Source organism: Oncorhynchus clarkii, chromosome 17, assembly GCF_045791955.1.
Source record: "Oncorhynchus clarkii lewisi isolate Uvic-CL-2024 chromosome 17, UVic_Ocla_1.0, whole genome shotgun sequence".
Classification (NCBI taxonomy): Eukaryota; Metazoa; Chordata; class Actinopteri; order Salmoniformes; family Salmonidae; genus Oncorhynchus; species Oncorhynchus clarkii.
The window spans coordinates 14894400-14920274 of NC_092163.1; the positions used below are offsets into that span (position 1 = coordinate 14894400).

The following is a 25875-nucleotide window of genomic DNA, read 5'->3' on the forward strand; positions in this document are numbered from 1 at the left end:
CCTAACTGACCTAATACATGGAATTTTTACTAGGATTAAATGTCAGGAATTATGAAAAACCGAGTTTAAATGTATTTTGCTTAGGGGTATGTAAACTTCCGACTTCAACTGTAGCTACGTGGAACTCAGAAAGCATCAGTGCCATGGTGAAAGGTATACACTGCGTTCGGAAAGCATTCAGACCCCTTTACTTTTTTTGTTAAGTTACAGCATTCTAAAATGGATGATTATATATATTTTTAATTTTTAATCTACACACCATAAACCATAAAGACAAAGTGAAAACATTTTTTTATACAAGTATTCAGACCCTTTGCTATGAGACTCAAAATTGAGCTCAGGTGCATCCTTTAACTATTGAACATCCTTGAGAGTTTTCTACAACTTGATTAGAGTCCACTTGCGTTAAATTCAATTGATTGGACATGATTTGGAAAGGCAAACACCTGTCTACAGAAGTTCCCACAGTTACAGGTCATGTCAGATCAAAAACTAAGCCTATAAGGTTGAAGGAATTGTACTTAGAGCCCCGAGACAGGACATTCTCTATGCACAGATCTGGAGAAGGGTAGGTCCCCTAGAGCTGGCCGCCCGGCCAAACTGAGCAATCTGGGGGGAGGTGACCAAGAACCCTATGGTTACTCTGACAGAGCTCTAGAGTTCCTTGGTGGAGATGGGAGAACCTTCCAGAAGTACAACCATCTCTGCAGCACACCAATCTGGCCTTTATGATAAGTGGCCAGATGGAAGCTGTTTTTCAGTAAAAGGCACATGACAGCCCACTTGGAATTTGCCAAAGGGCACCTAAATGACTCTCAGACTATGAGAAACAAGATTCTCTGGTCTGATGAAACCGAGATAGAACTATTTGGCCTCAATACCAAGCATCACGTCTGGAGGATGCCTGGCACCATCCCTACGGTGAAGCGTGGGCTGGCAGCATCATGCTATGGGGATGTTTTTCAGCAGCAGGGACTAGTCAGTATTGAGGGAAAGATGAACAGAGCAATGTACAGAGAGATCCTTGATGAAAATCTGTTCCAGAGCCCTCAGGACCTCTGACCGGGGCAAAGGTTCACCTTCCAACAGGACAATGGACCTAAGCAAACATCCAAGAAAACAAAGGAGTGGTCTGATCGAACATCTCTGGAGAGACCTGAAAATAGCTGTGCAAGCGACTCTCCCCGTCCAACGTGTAAGTGCTTGAGAGGATCTACAGAGAAGAATGGGAGAAACTCCCCAAATACAGGTGTACCATGCTTGTAACATCATACCCAAGAAGACTTGAGGCTGAGTAAAGGGTCTGAGGAGTGACATTGTTTCAAATGACATCATTTTGCAGAGTGATGTCACTCACAGGCTGGCTGTTGTGTCACAGGTCAGTGCCTATGTATAAAATGAGGCCTGTGTTGTGTAGAGAAGGGGACCTACCTTATGTCTCTGACCTTTTACAATTGGACTTTGACATTACCTCAAAACCCCAGAGGCGCTATGGGACTTTTTATTGGAATCTAATCAAATCAAAGTTAATTTGTCACGTGCGCCAAATACAACAGTGAAAGGCTTACTTACAGGCTCTAACCAATAGTGCAAAAAAAGGTATTAGGTGAACAATAGGTAAGTCAAGAAATAAAAACAGTAAAAAGACAGTGAAAAACAGTAGCGAGGCTATATACAGGCACCGGTTAGTCAGGCTGATTGAGGTAGTATGTACATATGGTTAAAATGACTATGTATATATGATGAACAGAGAGTAGCAGTAGCACAAAGAGGGGTTGGTGGGTGGTGGGTGGCGGGACACAATGCAGATAGCCCAGTTAGCCAATGTGCGGGAGCACTGGTTGGTCGGGCCAATTGAGGTACTATGTACATGAATGTATATTTAAAGTGATAAACAGAGTAGCAGCAGCGTAAAAGAGGGGTTGGGTGGGGGGGGGGGGGGGGGTGCGCACACAATGCAAATAGTCTGGGTAGACATTTGATTACCTGTTCAGGAGTCTTATGGCTTGGGGGTAAAAACTGTTGAGAAGCCTTTTTGTCATAGACTTAGAACTCCGGCACCGCTTGCCATGCGGTAGTAGAGAGAACAGCCTTTGACTTGGATGGCTGGGGTCTTTGACAATTTTTAAGGCCTTCCTCTGACACCGCCTGGTGTAGAGGTCCTGGATGGCAGGCAGCTAAGCCCCAGTGATGTACTGGGCCATACACACTACCCTCAAGTAGGAAGTCAACAAAACGGGCTATGACTGGCATCTGATTTTGACAGTCATATACATGTCTGATGGTATAGGGTTTCAGAACAATTCTCGTATTTTGTAGAATATCTTTGTTTATCATATTGTGTTATTGTCATGGCGCATACAGTAAATTCCATAACAGAGCAGCTCAATCTAGATTATTCATGAGCAGATGTCATACTGGACTCGGCTCAAAACAAAGGATTTGCCAACATAGTCCTTTGGGTCAACAGATAGGCTTTAGTCCATGGCATTGTAACGATTTGAAAGAATCCCTTGATACATCTACATCTTCCGTTTTATGAAAAACTATATATGGTTTCTATTCATTTCAATGGGCACGTCCTTCCACCCTCCCATTTCCTGGTTTCTGATACAGTAAATCACTCATTCTATTATAGAAGAGGTCATTTATGTAGCTCCTTTCTCACAATATTTAAATTCAAACCTTTTTAATTACATACTCTTGGGTTTCCCACCCATATCCTGAAGCACACTCTAATTTACTTTCTGTCATAACAGTAAATGGATGGATTTCATCACCAGCTCTAACTGTCAGCAGGCATATATTACGGGTTTTCATCACAATTGAGACAGACGAGCAGCTCCCATTTGAAGCCGGCGCTCTCATCACCACGTGTCAGTTATACAGGCAAAATAATTCATCTTGAGCGCAAATGCTTGACTAATTCTTTGTTTTTTCGTGTGGCACAGAAGTTGACATTCGGTTTGTACGACCCTCTACCTCGTTGATGAGATACAATTTTTTTTTTATAACTCACTGGACTGGTCATGAATCCAAATTGGAAATGTGGACTTTATCATTAACACAATAGAAAAATCTGTATACAGTGTGTGCAAATTCAGTAAGGAGGTAAGGCAATAAATAGGCTAATAGTGGCGAAGTAATTATAATTTAGCATTTTACACTGGAGTGATTGATACATGTGCAGATGAGGATGTGCAAGTAGAAACACTGGTGTGCAAAAGAGCAGAAAAATCAAACAAATATGGGGATGAGGAAGGTAGTTGGTTGGATGGGCTATTGACAGATGGGCTGTGTACAGCTGCAGCAATCAGGTAAGCTGATTTGACAGCTGACGCTTAAAGTTAGTAAGTCTCCAACTTCAGTGATTTTTGCAATTTGTTCCAGTCATTGGCAGCAGAGAACTGGAAGGCAGCCAAAGGAGGTGTTTGTTGGCTTTGGGGATGACCAGTGAAATATATGTACAGGCCTGTGTGTACTTATACAAATTGTGCATTGACCAGTGCATGCAGACTGTACATGTTGCCTCAGACATGATGATGTAATGTCTTTTAGTCTATCAGACAAACAAGTCATGCTGTGTGGCCTTAGAAGTCTTGAGTACACCAATGGTATTATGACATAAATACTACAAGAAATGCTACTTTCTGACAACCGTTGTGAGGGATCCTGATTGATTGTCTGTGGTTGCTAGTTGGTGATGTGGGCCTAGGTGGGTGTGTTGTTTTTGATTTGCCTACCAATTACCCCTACCGCACGATAGTGAAACCACAGAGCTAACATGAACGCCGTGGATGGACTTTTGCCAACGTTGTGACAGAGTTCTAAGAGCATTCTCACTGAACTGACAGGGATGTCTCAAGAGAAAACAAGACAGCCTCAATGCCAGTCGGATTTATTTGGTCCCTGTGAACCTGGCTTGGAAAACAACATTATCCGTTTCAAAGAAACAGATGAGCCACAACCTTACTTCTTCACACTTCTCTTCCTGAAGTTTTGGGAAGTTTTTTCCCCCTTTCCGTTATTTTCTTATTTACTTCCTCCTTCAGATCAACTCAGCCCATCTCATCATGTTTGAGTTATACGTTTCCACATGATTGGCTCTGAAACTACTTATAGAGAGGGAGAAGGAGGAAACATATCAAGGATGTAAGAGGTGGAATATGTCTTCCTCTCACTTCCACTCTCTCTGAGAGTTCTCCTTTTTTTCTATGTCTCTTTGGAGAGTTGCTGAAAACAACAAAACACATACCCTTTAAGGGGAACGCAGCAGGATGTAAGTCAGTGAATATGTTTGATAGTACAATATCAAACACCGCTTTTAGAAAGCATGAGTGGAGACATCTTATATTTCCCCATTGCCTTTTAGCCATTGTATTTAACCACATATCCCAGTCTGAAAAACAACCCTGGTTGCAGTTAAACAATTGCACTTGTGCCATACATTCCACAATGTGATTTATCCTCGACAGCGAGGGGGAAATTATTTAGTTTTGTATTCTGCATAGTATGATGCCCATCAGTCAACCAGAGTTATGGCTAGATATAAATCAAGAGTTTGTTTGTGGCCCCTCGTTCATTATGGCATGGCTTTGAAATGCCTGACAAGATTCCGTACAATCATTGTAAATGCTCAAGTGCTGTCATGACTGTCCTGTGAGGATCCGAATGGGTCAGATCAGCTTGGCAATGGATGACAGTAACCAGACCTATCACCCACAAAAGAGGGAACTGTGGTAGGTTTGAAAGCTCACACCCTTTCATATATTAAAGGAGAGGAGATCTAGGGTCTCCCTCTTCAAAATTTCACAGAGGAATGTGCTTTGTCTATGCAGAGGTTTCCTGCCAAAACTCTAACACATTCTAAAGCAAATACTGGAAAAATATTCCTAACATAAGAATGTGGGGAATGGTCAGTGGTGAGCTATAGAGAACTAATGTCATATGGGTTGTTATTTTGTGATCTCGTTATAAAATAAATACTGTAACTTGAAAAGTATATACACTACATGTATGAAGTCTCCATCCTTAACATTGTATATGAAATAGGAACAATTATGAAAGCAGTTTTGTTAAGATGCATCCTAAAATCACATTCATATCTCCTATAAACTGTGCATAGTAAGTAGCCACGCCCCGAGTGAGGTCAGAGAGCGTGTCAACCTGACAGAACCGCCCCCTAGCCATAGTGCATAAATTGATTGGTAAATAAATTAACATTAGACCAGAAAAACGTGAAGTGGTAGCTATGCGTTTGAAATGGTTGGAACTTTGAACCTCAACACGAGGTGAAGAAAATAAATGAATCTCTCAGACCAGGAAAGACGGGGAGCTGCAGCCCATGTCTAAAGTGGTTTGAACTCTGAATATCAACACAAGGAAGAGGTGAGAAGCTCAGCTCTCAGACAATCACTGGTTCAGCTGATTAGTTGTCCTAAGTCAAGTGTATAGAAAAGTGAATTTAAGTGGGACCACTGTACTGCTCTTCTCAAGTCACCATAGTACTGAATCATAAGGTGTTTGAAGATCCAAGAGGCTACGACTGTTCAGAATGATCATATGATAAGAGGTTATGATTAATACGTTGACTGTTTTATGGATGTGATAGGTAAAGACCTTTAGAGTTTAATTTGGGAGATGGTAACTCTAAACAACCGCTTTTGTGGAGCCCCAAATTCCTAATGAGTTAATTGTTACATGATTAATTTAATCAGGTAACAATTCAAGCGATTTGATTTGATAAATAACAGTCATCAGATTAATGAATGTAAAGTCACGACAGTGCACACGGAGAAAGGGAAAAAACACTTATTTCCCTCACTCTGATTAGCCATATGTTTGTGTGATTTCTGTAATGTTTTGAAAGAGTGGCAGTCTTTAGATAGGCGTAGAGGTACTTCAGCAGCATTCAACTAAAGGGAGGTGGTTTATTGACTTACCCAAAATGCCAAGGGCAGGTTAGAACAAATTGTGTGAAGTCACACACCTTTTTCACATCACCCCCCAATGTTTTAGTGAAGAGAAATGGGGCCTTGAACTCTTCAATCCACAAAGGAAAAGCAGCAGGGCTGGGGGCAGTGACGATACCCTTTAAATGGTCACAGAAACAGTCCAAATCAATCCTGATGAAAATGTAAAGAAGTACAGATAACTGCAAAAAACAAAAGAAACACCAACATAAAGCATTGGGCAACCACGAGCTGCCATATACACTTCAATGCACCTTAAAAAAAAACATTTTACAAGTGTCTGGAACTGTATTGGAGGGATGCAAACGTCATTCTTCCACAAGAAAGTTTGTTGATGGTGGTGTGAAAACGCGGCACTCAAGCGCCACTCCAGATTTTCCCACCAGAATCTCCCATAAGTGTATAATTGAGATGAGATCTGGCTACTGAGACAGACACACAATCTAAACTCCCTATGCGCCTTTGAGACTCCTCTTTCAAAGTTACTGAAATTACTTCTAGCCATGGTAGCCAAACTAATAGGCAACTGGGCATTTTTATTTAGGACCCTAAGCTTTTTGGGATGTTAATTGCATAATTAACTCAGGAACCACAAATGTGTGGAAGCACCTCCTTTCAATGGACTTTGTAGCCCTCATTTACTAGAGTCTTTCCAGGATTTGGAGACAGGCGCAGGAATACATCATTTGGGATTTTAATACATACAAAACAAAAAACAAAAAACGGAGATGTACCCAAACAAAAGAGCGAGGGTAAACCTCGTAAAACAACAGGAGACGAGACCCGTAAAACACAATGCAAAAAGCACGCAGCACAGGCTGAGACAACGCATAGGTACTCACCCGACAAACTGACATGGGAACAATAATCGACAGCCCAATGGGGAAACAAAGGGCACATTTATACAAATACAATCAGTGAGGAATTGGAACCAGCTGTGCGTAACAACAGTGCAGCCTAGAAGACCGGTGAAGTCGATCTCTGGAACTGGTGAACGGAATGAGCAGCAGGACGGGGGATCCGTGACAATTTTGGCAGTTACTGTACCTGTACATTACATGAGAAAATGAAAACGTAAATGAATCTACTGTATCGTGCATTGTCTTCCCTCTGCAACTAATAATTATATTGAACTTTTTAATATACTGTCTACACCCCCAAGCCCAGACACTTTATTGTCAGGATCCATCCTCACTGGAGAACTCACTTACTTCCTCATGTCTGCTGTCGTGTCTTTGGCTATGCCAGATTAATTGCTAAGACATGCTATTCTATAAAATAATTAATTAATATCACCTGATTGAGCTAATCAATATGTAATTAGCTAGAGAGTCGGGCACCACGAAATAAACTAAAGATCTAGTAATATTTTACATCAATAGCAGTCAATATCATTCGTCATTTTACTTCAGTCTCATAATCTGAAAGTTGTAAATTCTTGGTTATCTGCAAAATCCCTGGCTAACAAGTTGAATCAGCAATAAACTCAATTTTGTAATTATTTATTTACTAAATACCTAACTAATCACACAGAATTCAAATACACAAAGAAAGAATTATACCTGGATAATTATTTACGTCATAAAGGAAAACGTCCCTAGCGGGCGGAACAGATATGACAGCTTGTTACACAAAGGAAAAGGGGCTGGGTTGAGTGAAAGAGCGGGAAGACAGGAGCAAAGGCGAAGCTGAGCTATCGTAAATACAGTATGTTATGCATTCTAAATGACCGCCCGTTTGGAAAGGGTTAATGCAATAAATATTTACTCTGAGCTGCTCTTCAGTAGGTTGGTGGTAGATAGAAGACCTTGTTGCCAAACCGAGTCCTCTGTCCTTTGAAGAATGTCTCTGGTGGTCACTTGGATACGTTGTAGTAACGTCGTTGTGTGGTAGATGGGATAGTCTGTTTGTTCTTTCCTAACCTGCGTTTGCTAACTCAACGGCTAGGAGGTATCACTTCTGTCGTGAATAAGAGTTCAAAGTTCATATCATTCGCAACCAAAGCTCATGCTGATGTTGGCTTCGTTCTGTAGTTTTATCTGAACCATTCTGACATAGGATCGTCATCCTACCTCATTGGAACAGGAAGTTATGTTGTCGTCAAGGCTTTATATAGGAAGGGAGAGGAGGGTGTGTTTGAAGAGTTGTATAGCCCTTGTCCCTTCACAGAGGCGGGCCACTGAGTGAGCAGCCCTAACTTCTGAAAACCCACATCTCACATTTCAGAAGCTAAAATCACATTTCATCCCATCACAAGTAATTTCATATTCAAACATTTAAATTGAACAACAATTCCATGTGAATCTGATAACTCTGATGTGTAGACTTTCCACTGTAGAGTTTATGTCATCTTATCATTGATGAGAATGTCTCAGATGACCACCGAATTGACATCTCATTCATTAAGTACCACTGCATATGTTCAATTGTTCGGATTACCAGAATATAGTTCATTTCCCCCCACCTACGGATGTTCCCAGAATCTCTATGTTAACCAAGGTTTTTTTTAAATGTAACCTCAGTAGGTTAGAGAAGGGAAAAGGGGGGAAGAGGTATTTATGACTGTCATAAACCTATCCCCCAGGCCAACGTCATGACACTGCTTAAAGTCCATTCCTCTGTCCTTGAGGTTTCACTGATCATCAGTAACAACACTCCTGATGATGGCTTGTACGAGTTCAGTTTCATACCTTTCGTTCTCGAGGCTGCACCCTGCAACCGGCAAAGTCCAGCGTTATCTCTGTGCCTCAGCCTCAGCTTCCTCTAGCTCTAAATAATGAATGGTAATCAGTTGTGCTTATGCCGTATCTGCCCGGCCAGAATAAAGGTCCCACCTGAAGATTATACTCCAAAGCTTGTTGCTCAGCCCTGATGCGAGCGTGACTCCAACAAGTCACACGAGACATCTGCGATCCATTTTGTGGAAAGGGCAGAACGTGTGTTAGGGTGTTGTCAGGTAAGAAGAGGTTCTGAGGTGATCACACAATGAGCACAAACCATTGCGTTTCAGGTCAGTGCTGATGCTTGGTGATGAGCGGAAAAAAGGTGGATGTCACTGGCTCGCTAGTGGATTTGTCTCGGTGTGAAAAAAACTCTTCAACTTCATACAAAAATAATCACGCCTGGAGGGAGAATCTCAAACTTTTATATGTTTATTGAAAGATTTATTCTGTAAAAGAGCTTCCTGGAATGTAGAGAATAGGGGAGAACACGAGGTCAAGCTAAGACACTTGAATATGCACAGTCAGGAGTGAAAGAGGAATGTTGAACGTGACAGAGATATCCACGAGACAGTATGAGGCCACTTAAAACCATCCTCCAAATGTCAGCGTTTCTTCCACTATAGTTCTTCAAAGCACTTCAATAGTGCATTTGTGAATGAAAGCAGTGACATTCTTAAAGTGCCATGAAATAATGACTTAGGACCATAGTCTCATACTTGTTTTCCTCCTGTGTTCAGTAACTGTTCACAAATACCTTATTTAGTGTTCACTCTTTGTTGTGAATGGAAGCATGGATGAATGTCATAAAGGCCATGCCTAAAATGCCATGGAATTATAATTTTTGAAGTTTAAACTTTCATGTCTCATAGTTTTTCCCTGTCCAGTAACTTGCACAAAGTGCGTTAAAATAATGATTTGTGATATGTAACCTTTCATGTCGCTTAGTTTTCCCCATGTGTCCAGTAACTTCTGACACATGCTGTATCTTGTACTCACTCTTGGTTGTTATATTCATACATTTGCATGAAAGTTAGGGTTAGGTACATTGGGAGATTGAAACATTCCTGTCTCATAGCTTTTGTCCTCCGCACTGTGCTCAGGAACACTTGACAAATAATAATAATAAGTTTAGGAGGTGCTTATATCTGTCCTGTTACAAGTGTGTGTTGGAAATGTGTTTATTGCATATCCCAACTCCCCCTGAGACACCCGCAGGGAATGGGGTTACGGCCAGGTTAAGTGCCTTGATCAAGGGCCCAGCAACAGATTTTTCACCTTGTCGGCTCCAGGATTCAAACCAGCGACATTGCCCAACGCTGTAAACCTCCAGGCTACCTGCAGTAGCTATTCAGTACCTACAGTGCTTACTCTTGGTTCTTATCTGACATCGTCATTTTACAGTGGGAATATTTATTGACTTCCTAGTTTATTAACAAAAAGCCTGAGAGCCTAGGTGGTGTAGTGAATATGTTTGTGCATTAGACACATTTCCCTGTTCCTGCTGTTGTATTTTTGTTTCATGCGTGGACTGTTTCATATTTCCTCTTCCTGTCCCTGTTGCCTGTTTGTCACTTCAAGGTCACGCCAAGTGTCGAGGTAAAGAAGAAAAAACACATCTCCTCTCACCGACCCAGTCTGTAAATGTGAATGTTTTAACCTCCATTATTCATTCACGCTTGAGTTTCCACCCTCCTACATGTCTCACCAACGATCCACTGTGCTCTTCCCACAAACACCTGCAAATATCTTTACATACCCTTAATGTGTCAATTCTCCAAAAGTTATTTTCAATTATGCTTCAATGGATTCTGTTATTAGAGGAGAGATTATTCTACAGCTAATGTACCTCAGAGGTGAGAAGTGTGTGTGTGTCTGAAAGCCTCTGTGTTGTGTATCAAATCAAATCAAATCAAATTTATTTATATAGCCCTTCGTACATCAGCTGATATCTCAAAGTGCTGTACAGAAACCCAGCCTAAAACCCCAAACAGCAAGCAATGCAGGTGTAGAAGCACGGTGGCTAGGAAAAACTCCCTAGAAAGGCCAAAACCTAGGAAGAAACCTAGAGAGGAACCAGGCTATGTGGGGTGGCCAGTCCTCTTCTGGCTGTGCCGGGTGGAGATTATAACAGAACATGGCCAAGATGTTCAAATGTTCATAAATGACCAGCATGGTCGAATAATAATAAGGCAGAACAGTTGAAACTGGAGCAGCAGCACAGTCAGGTGGACTGGGGACAGCAAGGAGTCATCATGTCAGGTATTCCTGGGGCATGGTCCTAGGGCTCAGGTCCTCCGAGAGAGAGAAAGAAAGAGAGAATTAGAGAGAGCATATGTGGGATGGCCAGTCCTCTTCTGGCTGTGCCGGGTGGAGATTATAACAGAACATGGCCAAGATGTTCAAATGTTCATAAATGACCAGCATGGTCGAATAATATTAAGGCAGAACAGTTGAAACTGGAGCAGCAGCACAGCCAGGTGGACTGGGGACAGCAAGGAGTCATCATGTCAGGTAGTCCTGGGGCATGGTCCTAGGGCTCAGGTCCTCCGAGAGAGAGAAAGAGAGAAGGAGAGAATTAGTGAACGCACACCTAGATTCACACAGAACACCGAATAGGACAGGAGAAGTACTCCAGATATAACAAACTGACCCTAGCCCCCCGACACATAAACTACTACTGCAGCATAAATACTGGAGGCTGAGACAGGAGGGGTCAGGAGACACTGTGGCCCACTCCGAGGACACCCCTGGACAGGGCCAAACAGGAAGGATATAACCCCACCCACTTTGCCAAAGCACAGCCCCCACACCACTAGAGGGATATCTTCAACCACCAACTTACCATCCTGAGACAAGGCTGAGTATAGCCTACAAAGACCTTCCTCCACGGCACAACCCAAGGGGGGGGGGGGGGGGTGGCGCCAACCCAGACAGGATGACCACATCAGTGACTCAACCCACTCAGGTGGCGCACCCCCTCCAGGGACGGCATGAGAGAGCCCCAGTAAGCCAGTGACTCAGCCCCTGTAATAGGGTTAGAGGCAGAGAATCCCAGTGGAAAGAGGGGAACCGGCCAGGCAGAGACAGCAAGGGCGGTTCGTTGCTCCAGAGCCTTTTTCGTTCACCCTCCCACTCCTGGGCCAGACTACACTCAATCATATGACCCACTGAAGAGATGAGTCTTCAGTAGAGACTTAAAGGTTGAGACCGAGTTTGCGTCTCTGACATGGGTAGGCAGACCGTTCCATAAAAATGGAGCTCTATAGGAGAAAGCCCTGCCTCCAGCTGTTTGCTTAGAAATTCTAGGGACAATTAGGAGGCCTGCGTCTTGTGACCGTAGCGTACGTGTAGGTATGTACGGCAGGACCAAATCAGAGAGATAGGTAGGAGCAAGCCCATGTAATGCTTTGTAGGTTAGCAGTAAAACCTTGAAATCAGCCCTTGCTTTGACAGGAAGCCAGTGTAGAGAGGCTAGCACTGGAGTAATATGATCAATTTTTTGGTTCTAGTCAGGATTCTAGCAGCCGTATTTAGCACTAACTGAAGTTTATTTATTGCTTTATCCGGTAGCCGGAAAGTAGAGCATTGCAGTAGTCTAACCTAAAAGTGACAAAAGCATGGATTAATTTTTCTGCATCATTTTTGGACAGAAAGTTTCTGATTTCTGCAATGTTACGTAGATGGGAAAAAGCTGTCCTTGAAATGGTCTTGATATGTTCTTCAAAAGAGAGATCAGAGTCCAGAGTAACGCCGAGGTCCTTCACAGTTTTATTTGAGACGACTGTACAACCATTAAGATTATTTGTCAGATTCAACAGAAGATCTCTTTGTTTCTTGGGACCTAGAACAAGCATCTCTGTTTTGTCCGAGTTTAAAAGTAGAAAGTTTGCAGCCATCCACTTCCTTATGTCTGAAACACATTCTTCTAGCAAGGGCAATTTTGGGGCTTCACCATGTTTAATTGAAATGTACAGCTGTGTGTCATCCGCATAGCAGTGAAAGTTAACATTATGTCTTCGAATAACATCCCCAAGAGGTAAAATATATAGTGAAAACAATAGTGGTCCTAAAACGGAACCTTGAGGAACACCGAAATTTACAGTTGATTTGTCAGAGGACAAACTATTCACAGAGACAAACTGATATCTTTCCGACAGATAAGATCTAAACCAGGCCAGAACTTGTCCGTGTAGACCAATTTGGGTTTACAATCTCTCCAAAAGAATGTGGTGATCGATGGTATCAAAAGCAGCACTAAGGTCTAGGAGCACGAGGACAGATGCAGAGCCTCGGTCCGATGCCATTAAAATGTAATTTACCACCTTCACAAGTGCCGTCTCAGTGCTATGATGGGGTCTAAAACCAGACTGAAGCATTTTGTATACATTGTTTGTCTTCAGGAAGGCAGTGAGTTGTTGCGCAACAGCCTTTTCTAAAATTTTTGAGAGGAATGGAAGATTCGATATAGGCCGATCGTTTTTTATATTTTCTGGGTCAAGGTTTGGCTTTTTCAAGAGAGGCTTTATTACTGCCACTTTTAGTGAGTTTGGTACACATCCGGTGGATAGAGAGTCGTTTATTATGTTCAACATAGGAGGGCCAAGCACAGGAAGCAGCTCTTTCAGTAGTTTAGTTGGAATAGGGTCCAGTATGCAGCTTGAAGGTTTAGAGGCCATGATTATTTTCATCATTGTGTCAAGAGATATAGTACTAAAACACTTGAGCGTCTCTCTTGATCCTAGGTCCTGGCAGAGTTGTGCAGACTCAGGACAACTGAGCTTTGAAGGAATACGCAGATTTAAGGAAGAGTCCGTAATTTGCTTTCTAATAATCATAATCTTTTCCTCAAAGAAGTTCATGAATTTATCACTGCTAAAGTGAAAGTCATCCTCTCTTGAGGAATGCTGCTTTTTAGTTAGCTTTGCGACAGTATCAAAAAGGAATTTCGGATTATATAGATGTATATGTTCCAACAGATAAACACTCTGACTGCTTGTACAATGCTGGTCCCTTTCCTGAGATAAGGTATGCTGATGGCAGCATAGATGATCAAAAAATGTATTTGCTGCCTTTTCTCTAGACACCTTCCTCTACTGATGCATTCTCTTCATTCTTTTTTCTCCTCCCTTTTTTTCTCTTTCCCCTCAACTATTCACTTTTTGCCTTTTTAGTCAGTTATTGCATAACCTTTTCACACAACCTCTCTTCATATGTCTCTTATTAAGATCTATGTGCCCACAGTCTCTCTGGTATCCAGTATTATCTATCAAAGCAATGATGATAAGGCATTGCCCAATTCATGCCCATTGTGGTTTGCCTCTGCCAACCAAATCTCAGTCGCTAAACTCTCCCCTGTCAACCAGAGGTCTCAGCATCGATTCAAACAGGAGATTCATTGGGTCTTGGATCTGGTGTTTGGACCCGTATTGCATCTGTCATCCCCCTCCAGTCTGGATAGGAACAAAAATGACTTAGTAGTTTAGTATCTCAAACAATAACTGAAGAAATGTTTCACTGTGGATTCAGACGTTGTGTTCCGACCCCTTTAAGCCTGGGTACCTGGGATTCGTCTATGTTCAGATCAATGTTTAAGCATATCAATCAGAGGAAAGATCATGTTTAGACCCTGAAGGCTTGAACTTGAAACTTTTGTATCTTCTCATCTCTCTCTCACAGTTGCAATGTCAGGTAAAATTGTTTATTTTTGTTAATCCCACATGTGACACTAACAACCTGACAATGTCAGATTTTTGGGCCCCGGTGGAATTTTTTGACAGGGTTTTTCCAGATATTCTTCCTGGCTAGTCTGTTTGGTGTCTTTGTTATTCAATCACGCAGTTACTATCTCTTTGGTTTGGTCAGTGGCCAGCTAAGTCAGCTGCAAGAGACCAAAAAATACCTCGGTCTGTGAGCTAGCTGTGCAAGATAGATCACCAAACTTTAGTTTCCCTGCTGGAACAATACAGAAGTAGGACCTCTGAGTCGGTTGTGCTCCTGAACACCCCAGTCCTTACCTCTTTTTTTTGTGTTTTACCACTGACTGAAGTGATTTGGTTTGGGAGCTTGGTCCCCAACTCGCTTTGAAGTACTGAGCGTTCTCCTCTCTCCCCAGGGCCTGGTCTCCACACAGTGCCTCTGCACACCAACCACTTAATTGTTCTACTTTTAAGCAAAGTAGAGGTGTTGTTTCCTACCTTCACCACCTGGGGGCAGCGCATCAGGATGTCCAGGACCCAGTTGCACAGGGCGGGGTTCAGACCCAGGGCCTCGAGCTTGATGATGAGCTTGAAGGGTACAATGGTTTCGAATGCTGAACCATAGTCAATGTACAGCATTCTTACATAGTTATTCCTCTTGTCCAGATAAGGATAAGGCAGTGTACAGTGTGATGGCATTTGCATCGTGGATCTATTGGGGTGTGTCTAGGGTGTCAGGTAAGGTAAAGGTGATTTGATCCTTGACTAGTCTATCAAAGGACTTCATAATGACAGAAGTGTGCTACGGGGTGATAGTCATTTAGTTACTTTCTTTGGTACAGGAACAATGGTGGCCATCTTGAAGCATGCGTGGACAGCAGACTGGGATAGGGAGAGATGTCCGCAAACACTCCAGCGCATGTTATGAGGACACGGCTAGGGATGCCATCTAGGCCTGCAGCCTTGAGAGGGTTAACATACTTCAATGTCTTACTCACGTAGGCCACGGAGAAGTAGAGCTCACAGTCCTTTGTGGCAGGCCGCGTCGGGGGCACTGTGTTATCCTCAAAGCGGGCGAAGAAGGTGTTTATCTTGTCTGGAAGCAAGACGTCGCTGTCCATGATGGGGGCCAGTTTTCCATTTGTAGTCTGTGTATCATAACACAAGGCGAGACCCAGATGCAGAAACAGGAGGCAGATGGTTGGAGTTTAAAATGTTTAATAATCCAAAAAGTAGTAGGCAAAAGAATGGTCGTGGACAGGCAAAAAATCAAAACCAGTTCGGAGTCCAGGAGTTACAGAGTGGCAGACAGGCTTGAGGTCAAGGCAGCCAGAATGGTCAGGCAGGCAGGTACAGAGTCCAGAACAGGCAAGGGTCAAAACCGGGAGGACGAGAAAAAGGAGAATTGCAAAGGCAGGAGTAGGGGAAAAAACAATGGTTGACTGGGAACATACTAGGCAAATTGGCACAGAGACAGGAAACACAGGGATAAATCCACTGGGGAAAACAAGTGAAACCTGGAGTGGGCGGAGACAATAACAAGGACAGGTGAAACAGATCAGGGTGTGACACTGTGATTGTCTGTAGAACCTGCCACATACGTCTCGTGTCTGAGCCGTTGAATTGCGACTCCACTTTGTCTCTGTTTTGCTTGTTTGATTGCCTTACTTAGGGAATAACTGCACTGTTTGTATTCGGCCATATTCCCAGTCACCTTGCCATGGTTAAATGTGATGGTTCATGGTTTCAGTTTTGCATGAATGCTGCCATCTTTCAACGGTTTCTGGTTTGGGTAAGTTTTAAGAGTCTATATTACCCCTCATTGTATACTTTAGCACTACAATATTACTTAGTGCTTAGATACTTATCTCTTTCACTGTAGGTGTGTTGCATTCTGAAGCAACTGCCTTGCATTGCTTGTTCCAGGAGTGAAGCTCATATTAAATGAGAGTTTAACTAAAGGAGTTTTCTTTTGTCTCAAGCTGTGTACAATTGGAATGGTTTATTAAACACCATCAAGCAGTCTTATTTACCTTGAATAGCTAACTTCTTTACTATGGTGAAAGCGTTTCATGAATAATAGCCACACTACCTCAGGGTTTCTTCCTCAATGCAGGCAGACACAACAACAGCAGACAGTGCAACTACTGCAGTACCTAACACCCTCTGATAGGGGAAGCTCTATTGCATGGCAGTGTAGCCAGGTTTAAACACTGCAATTGCATGCTTATTATGAGTACAGCTTCCCCGCAGACAGTCATGAATATGTAGTCATTCTAGGTTTTGAATTAACAAAAAAGGTGCATCAGAAATCAGACTAACTGTAGGAGGCACTATGCGCTTTGGTTCGGAGGTTTGATTGAATGCATTTCTGTTTGATTGTAGTATGTTTGTGACACTCTCACACCAGAGCCTTAGTACTTGAGGATATAACTAAGAGGTGAACAATAAAATGGATGCATAGTCTACATACAATACAACACAGCAGCTATATATCTCTTCAGTTTATACTTGACAAGCCACTCAGGCAGGCAGCATTCTGTGTCTGGTCTGTAATGTCCCTGCCTGCTGCGGACATGAGAAGACTCCGACAATATAACGTAGCCCTTGGGGGCTCCTTAGTGCTCGGAGGCCCGTTCCACATTATATTTCCCTCTCCAATCAGTCATCGCCCCGTTCAATTCCCCAACTCTCTTTTAATATCCTGTAGAAACTGTCAGCACACCCTCATGCAAGGTCTGACACTCTCGTTATTCTACTTCGCAATCATCGTGACCGTCTCTCCCTGGCACACAGGAAAGAGCTGGAATGAAAAAAGATCTCATTGTAATTTCACCTGAATCTCTATTACTGGCAGAGCTGCACAACTCTCTGCCGACTACGCCACCAGGAGTGAAACAACCTGAAGAGCTATAAAATAATAATCTGTTGACACATCCATATTTTAAATGTAATTTCATTTCAAAGTAGTCTTCGGGAGAAACTATCAGTTATTAAAGGTGTTAGGCCCCCAGATGTCTGTGAATGGTTTGTTTACGTTAGCACCTATCAATGATTGGTTAACCTCTTTTATTCTGCTGTCGCAGAGGTTATAACACTGGACAGTTTTTTGCCCTGTGCAACATGGTCGTATATTTAGTTAACTTCTTGACGCTACCAATCCCTGTAGCGGGATAATTTTTGTCTGCAACCGCTGTAAAACATAGCACAACAGTCAAATAATATTACTAGAAAATATTCATATTCATGAAATCACAAGTGCAATATTTTGAAACACAGCTTAGCCTTTTGTTAATCACCCCGTCGTCTCAGATTTAGAATTTATGCTTTATAGCGAAAGCAATCCAAGCATTTGTGTAAGTTTATCGATAGCCTAGCATAGCATAATGTACACTTAGCATCAGGAAGCTTGGTCACGAAAATCAGAAAAGCAATCAAATTAACCGTTTACCTTTGATGATCTTCGGGTGTTTTCACTCACGAGACTCCCAGTTACACAGCAAATGTTCCTTTTGTTCCATAAAGATTATTTTTATACCCAAAATACCAACGTTTGTTTGTTGCGTTATGTTCAGGAATCCACAGGAAAGAGCGGTCACGACAACGCAGATGGAAATTCCAAATAGTCTTCATAATGTCCACAGAAACATGTCAAACATTTTTTATAATCATTCCTCAGGTAGTTTTTAAAATATATATTCGATAATATATCAACCGAGTGTGTAGCTTTTTCCATAACAGCGGGAGGAACAATGGCCGCTTCACTCAATTGCGCACCATCTCACTCAGAGATCCTTCACGCTCATTTTTCAAAATAAAAGCCTGAAACTATGTCTAAAGACTAAAGACACCTTAGGGAAGCCACAGAAAAAGGAATCTGGTTGATATCCCTTTAAATGGGGAACAGGCACACATAGGAACACAGAGGTTTCAAAATAAGAGGCTCTTCCTGATTGGATTATCCTCAGGCATTCGCCTGCAATATCAGTTATGTTATGCCCACAGACAATATTTTTTACAGTTTTGGAAACTTTAGAGTGTTTTCTATCCTAATCTGTCAATTATATGCACATTCTAGCATCTGGTCATGAGAAATAGGCCGTTTACTTTGGGAACGTTATTTTTCCAAACATAAAAATTGTGCCCCCTAGCTTCAAGAGGGTTACGTGTTATAGGATCAAAGGCCCTTGAGCACTCTAGATTCCTGTAGTAATAAGGGTGAGAAAGCCAAGTACTGTAAAATGTACAATAACATGGCTATTTCACATGACATTGGTTCAAAGCCAAGATCATTGAATTTGGTCCTAAATCTACCTTAAGATGTGGTTGTGGTTGGAAGCATGTGTTGGTAAATAACCACTGTCTATACATTGAACTGCCTGTCTGTCTGTATTTCGCTCAGTCTCAACTTTTTTTCATTTACAGATCAATAGACTATGGCTCCACCTATGAGAGGATGAATGACAAAGTGGGATCTAAGACAGTGCTGAGTTGCCTGTATGTCTGTCCATCCAACAAGAGAAAGGTAAGACAAACTTCAAAATAGTGATTTTCAATAACACAGTAATGACTAAGACTTAGAAGGACTTAATTGCATTTAGTTGAGTTAAGTGGAACTGAATTGTTCATTGTCCATTCTCTGCTGCCGCTGTTTGTTCTTTCTGATCAAATCAAATGTTAACTCGAAGTGAAGGTTATACGGTAGACAAACTGTTAAAAATAGGTTTTATGGTTTGAATAATTGTTTCCTTTCAAGCATTTCAATGTTTTTGTAATTCTTGAGATGCCCAAAGTTGAATGACCTTATTTAGCTTACATTGCCTTATACTGGCAGCCGTCCTGCACTTAGGAAAGTAAGAGTGTTACCAAGAAACACTTACTCATACTGTAGTTATAGCCTCAGAACATTTACCATGACAGAGATCAGAAAGACCTGTTAGAAAGAGAAAATGTATTGTTGGTGTGTAGATACATGTTGAAGCAAAAACAAATTAAACAAAGAAGGTGCATCTTCTCTGACCCTGGGAATATATTTTCCCACTAGCTGGCCGGACTTGCCGATAGACCCTATAGTCTACTTGAAGGCAGAGTACACAGAATATTTCCCAGATACAGGTCTAACCACGTCAAAGACCCACAGGACAGACAGCAGATGTGCTAAAAGTGCCTTACCATTTCCCTATCATGGTGATAGACTGAGGATTTTGCCATTTGGTTCACCCCAGTTAGGGAATTACATCGTAGTAAAAGCTAGATCCTAGGATGTCCGGATGCCCTCGTTAGAGCCACGCTTTGTGAACAACCGCCATTCACCTCTGGCTTCAACCGCCACACAATCCTCCTAACCTTATCTCATTATGGATGTGCCCAACTCTCTCTTGGATAAGCTGGGACTTGTTTTTTCCTCGTTGCATTCAAATGGCAAAGCTTAGCATCTGTGTGTCTAGTGTGGGGAAATCAGGAGACAGTAATATCTGTCTCTGTTGAGATGAGGCAGTAATGACCCTTAAATAATTGTGACAATATATTTGTGTATTTAATCCTCAAGGGTGTTTTTGTCTCCCACGTGAATACATAATGACAATCGATTGTTTTTCTCACAACAAGATTCTGTTAATGTCACCGACTATATTCTCACATGATGTCTAAAGGAACAAATCCAGAGGCTTGACCTTTCTAAGAGCAGATAATAGATTTGAATGATGGTGCTGACATTTATCTTCAAGCTTTTAAAGAAGACACGCATCATGAATTGTCCTTATGCATGTTCAGCCTTATTCCGAGGTCCTCTGCATGGTTTGACTCACAACCACTGCTAATAATGAAGAGTATCATTCTAGACATATAAATATAATTCATAGACAGACATATAATGAATAGACTTTCTCTTTCTATGGTTGTAGCTAGACAAGTTGATATTCCAATCACAATGAGCCTATTTATACCTTCACTCACAGATAGAATGCAATTGATCTGGGTTTGACATGATTCATCTGTTGTGAGGCATCATCTCCTCTCCTTCCGTTGTTTGCAGTCATCAGATGGCTCGAGCACCATCCAACAGTAGGCTGCAGCCCCTCAGACAACACAGCAAAAACTATCACACTCCTCGCATGATGATTAGCTCGGTCGCTGGACTCCCACCGACGAGCTGAATGAACATCAGCAGATAACATGCAGAGGTTATCCTAACAACGTGCTTTGATCTAAGCTTTTTTACAAACCTCACTCCCCTTTGTTCGCAGGAGACGCATTGGTGATCAGTTGCCAAGTGGATGTGGAGTGAAATCTTAATTACCTGTCGATGGTATATTTGATAATGTGCACGTTTTTGATGTGAACTGTTACGTAAGCTCCCCTTGTGGAATTTAGTGCCTGTTAAAACTGATTCAGGAACAGATGGACATGCCCATATCCATATGGATCCACATAAAAAAATCTCTGAAGGGAAATTCATTCAATCTACTGAGAGATGGGTTGTGAGAAGTTTTTAGTCCAGTTATGGTATTTGTCCAATACATTTTTCTACATTTTGTAATATAAATTATGTTTAAATAGGGTTTATTCTCGACTATTGCACATGGCAAATAATATTTACCATGCAGGAAATTCAATCAGGTTGGTAAAAGAGGAATCATCTTTGGCAGTTAATTAATACATTTCTAGACTTATCCAATTCCTTTTATTCTCAACATATAAAGTGTATATTATTCCTTCCAATAAATGCAACAGTGATATAGTGGATATACTGAGTGCAGCTATACAACAAGCCCTCAATAGAGATAGGTTTTAATATGCAGTGTATTACAGTAAATATAAAGGAAGCCTGGTTGAAAAGGACTCGCTTAAATTATTATTGGAGAGTTGAGAAATGTTCAGTGTCTCCCTGTTCAGTGGTGAAGAAACATTGATCCACCCAGACCCTTCAAGGACTTCTAGCATTTCTACTTTCCCCTCTAAGTGGTGAGACAGAGAGAAAGGTTCTGACAGAAGATTAAAAAAATGCAAGGTGAAATGCAATTTCCACTCGTAATAAACGCTGTCACTTAATACAATATTATGGAAAATTATTAGACCTGACGTTAGAAACTATAGATTACATGTGACAAGGACCTAAGACATTGGGAGAAATAGAGGGGCCATTCGCGGTCCCTTGTCCCTCAGTGAGGGCAATGAATGGCAAAATTGGAAGGTCAGGCCAACAACAAAATAAATCGATGGAACATTTCAAAAAAGAGAAACTGGCACAGAATCCGCAGTCTATTTATTGGCTTTAATGAAAAACAATTTATCTAAATCACCACCAGAGAGGATTCCTAGTTAAAACTGGGGAAAGAGGGGTGGGGAGGATCCCTAGTTAAAGCTGGGGAAAGAGGGGTGGGGAGGATCCCTAGTTAAAGCTGGGGAAATGGGGTGTTTTTTTTGTCAGTGACAAATGTACTGCTGTTTTTCCAATTCAAATCTGATACAGGGGGGAAAAAACACAGTCGATTGGGCTATGGCACTATCCAAGTCATGTTTTTCCCTTCTCCTTTTCTGTCTGGGTTTAGTAGTTAATTATCATTCAAGCCAGATGTCAGGTTAATGTCTTATTGCATTACATCACAAAGAGAAAGCATATTTTAGCTACGTTTGTCTTATTAATCAAGATACACCCCCCACCCCCACACACACACACACTCACAAACTCAAATGAATCATATTATACCAAGATATAGATACTACACCAATAAGGTCAGATTTTGTTACAATGGAGTTTTTCATATTATATATATACAAGCCCTCAATAGAGATAGGTCTTCATATGAGGTGTATTATATATATATATATATATATATATATATATATATATATATATATATATATATATATATATATATATATATATATATATATTATACTGGCTTCCAAACAAAGGGCCTTATCTGAATTAAGTTTTATTAACATTGTGTACTTTCACAATATCTTTGATTTTATAGTATAAACATGTACTCCATTTTGCATAATTGTTATTAATATGTATATTTGCATTGCTATTATGGTTTTAGTTTTCCAAATCTTGCTCTGTTCTTGCTTTCTCGAGTGGCTAATTTCTAACAAATAAGCAACAAAACGTTTACATTTTCACTGAAATCATGATGAAATGAAAGTAGAAATGGTATCATTCCTAACAAGGAATTAAGATTCCTCTTGCTGCTGTAACATTGAGGATTCCACAAAGACATTATTTCTTATTGCACAAATGTTTGTTCTTTATCACAGATTTAGATATTGTTCAAAACAAATTGCTTTGCCTAGACATTTAGTCACGCATGGTACAGTGCCTTGCAAAAGTATTCACCCCCTTGGAGTTTTTCCTATTTTGTTGTATTACAACCTGCAATTTAAATGGATTATTATTTGGATTTTATGTAATGAACATAGACAAAATAATCTAAATTGGTGAAGTGAAATGCAAAAAAAATTAATTGTTTCAAAAAACAATGCGTGCGTGCATACCTATTCACCCGATTTGCTATGAAGCCCCTAAATAAGATCTGGTGCAACCAATTACTTTCAGAAGTACTCCCAGAATCTGCAACACCACTAAGCAAGGGGCACCACCATGCAAGCGGCACCATGAAGACCAGGTAGCTCTCCAAACAGACCGCGGACAAAGTTGTGGAGAAGTACAGATCAGGGTTGGGTTATAAAACAATATCCGAAACTTTGAACATCCCACAGAGCACCCTTACATACATTATTAAAAATTGGAACGAATATGGCACCATAACAAACCTGCCAAGAGAGGGCCACCCACCAAAACTCACAGACCAGGCAAGGAGGGCATTAATCAGAGAGGCTACAAAGAGACTAAAGATGACCCTGAAGGAGCTGCAAAGCTCTACAGAGGACACTAGAGTATCTGTCCATAGGACCACTTTAAGCCATGCACTCCACAGAAATAGGCTTTACAGAAGAGTGGCCAGAAAACAAGCCATTTCTTAAAGACAAAAATAAGCAAACACATTTGGCGTTCTCCAAAAGGCATGTGGAAGACTCCCCAAACATATGAAAGAAGGTACTCTGGTCAGATGAGACTAAAATTGAGATTTTTGGCCATCAAGGAAAACGCTATGTCTGGTGCAAACCCATCACCTTCCAGCAGAACAATGACCCTGTGCATACTGCTAAAGCAACACTCGAGTGGTTTAAGAGGAAACATTTAAATGTATTGGAATGGCCTAGTCAAAGCCCAGACCTCAATCCAATTGAGAAATTGTGGTATGGTTTAAAGATTGCTGTACACCAGTAGGAACCCATCCAACTTGAAGGAGATGGAGCAGTTTTGCCTTGAAGAACGGGAAAAATCCTAGTGGCTAGATGTGCCAAGCTTATAGAGACATATCCCAAGAGACTTGCAGCTGTAATTGCTGCCAAAGGTGTCCCTACAAAGTATTGACTTTGGGGGGGGGGTTGAATAGTTATGCAAGCTCGAGTTTCTTTTTGTCTTATATCATGTTTGTTTCAAAATAAAAAATATTTTGCATCTTCAAAGTGTTAGGAATGTTGTGTAAATCAAATGATACAAACCCCCCAAAAATATATTTTAATTCCAGGTTGTAAGGCAACAAAATAGGAAACATGTCAAGGGGTGAATACTTTCGCAGGGCACTGTAAACGCAAAGTTATGGCGTTCTCTCTTGCCACAAGAATACAGAATACCATAGCACACCATCCTATTGATCTACACTATATTCTTAACTTTATTCTTAAAACGTATTATATTCTTTAAAATAGTGATTTTTTTTGTTGTAGTTGTGTTGTGGCCCCTCACGGTTGACTTATAATTCCACAGGGTTATTCTCAACCACCTCTATCTCATTAAAGGGAATGTTTTCGGAGAGAGGTGAGTGGAAGTCAAAGTGCACCAAAGTGCAGACCTGTGAGTGCACTGGAAGAGTCCAAAAAATCATGGCAACAGAGGTGAGAGGCACATTTGTAAAATGAAGTCCAAAACAAAGTGAATGTGTAACCTAGACCTGGAGTGGTGACATGGTCACCCCTTCACTCTCTTTCTTACTCCTCTGTATCACTTTCTCTCTCTCTCAATCTCTACTCATAACTTCCCTCTCCTTCTTTATTCCTCTCCATCTCCTCCCTCTCTCACCCCAACCCCCATCTCTCTCTCTCAATTCCACCCCCCTCTCCCTCTCTTTCCGATAATGGTGCTGACAGACCCTGAGTTTGAGAGCAATGTGCTCATCAGCTCAGATGAAGGAGCGAGCTATCAGAATTACCGCCTCAGCTTCTACATCCTAAGCCCTATGTTCCATCCAACACAGGAGAATTGGGACCTAGCCTATAGCCATGGCCAGAAGGTGAGCTCCCTGTCATTGTTTCACCACAGTTGATTGTTTGATACAGTACGCTTTGGATTTGGACCTGTGATACACAGTTGGATAAAACTCCAAGCTGTTGATGTTTTATATTTTTTGATCCCGGTTCCAACAGCGCTGTATTGTTTTATTGAATATTCTTCTGTCATCTTAATATGATTGATTTACCTTCTTGAAGTTTTGATTAGAATATTCATTTTTGTTTTCTGTTTGATGAAACTTTAGTTAGATATTACCTCATGCTGTGGAGAGCTCTGCCCCCCCCCCCCCCCGTTTCACACTCAGGTCACATCCTATATATAAATCCCTGTGAAGAAGACTTAACACTATGTTCAATGAGTATGACCTGGCTACCAAGATGACTATCACAACAGGGGAGAATGGTTCAGTTGGAGGAGGGAGAAGAATGACACCTTGGGTTGCTAACTAACCCCAATATCAGTCATAACAATGAAACGTGCCGATTCAGAGGTATTCACTATGGGAGGTCCGAATGAAAAAATAGTCTCTACACAGTCACTTCGGATGCAGTTTTACAGTTGTTATTTGCTAAGCTTTCGGCCTGTGATGGCCTTCGTTGGAGAAGGCGGACTATGCGAGTTTGTAACACAACCTTTTGAGCTGTTTAATGTACACTATAGATGTTGGTGATATTTTGTTTGCATTAAAAGGATGGGCCTTTGTGGACATGGAACACTCCCAGACCACACACCTTTGTGGACATGGAACACTCTCAGAAGAAATACCTTTGTGGACATGGAACACTCTCAGAAGACATACCTTTGTGGACATGGAACACTCTTAGACAACATACGTACAGTTCTGATGAAACGAGTCCTTAAGCAATGATGCAACGTGGAATCCAATGGTGATTACTAAATTAGATATGGAATATATTTAGTTGGGAGTCCATACAAGGCCAACTTTAAAACAATCTGTGTCTCAAGCTTTGTCAGATCACTTTACTATTTGTCTTCAGTCTTTTTGTTTTCAATGCAGGTCAATCTCAAACTCAATGTCTGGAGTGAACTGTTCTATTTTGAGTTCTAGAATTCTGGAAGACCTCTCTTGACTCTTATCTCAGAATGTATGGACAGTGTAAAGT

At 41.4% G+C, this 25875-nt stretch overlaps 1 pseudogene; it reads left to right on the forward strand.

Moving 5' to 3' along the window:
• The window catches only part of LOC139369349 (VPS10 domain-containing receptor SorCS1-like), a 386048-nt pseudogene that overhangs the window by 330094 nt on the left and 30079 nt on the right, over positions 1–25875 (forward strand).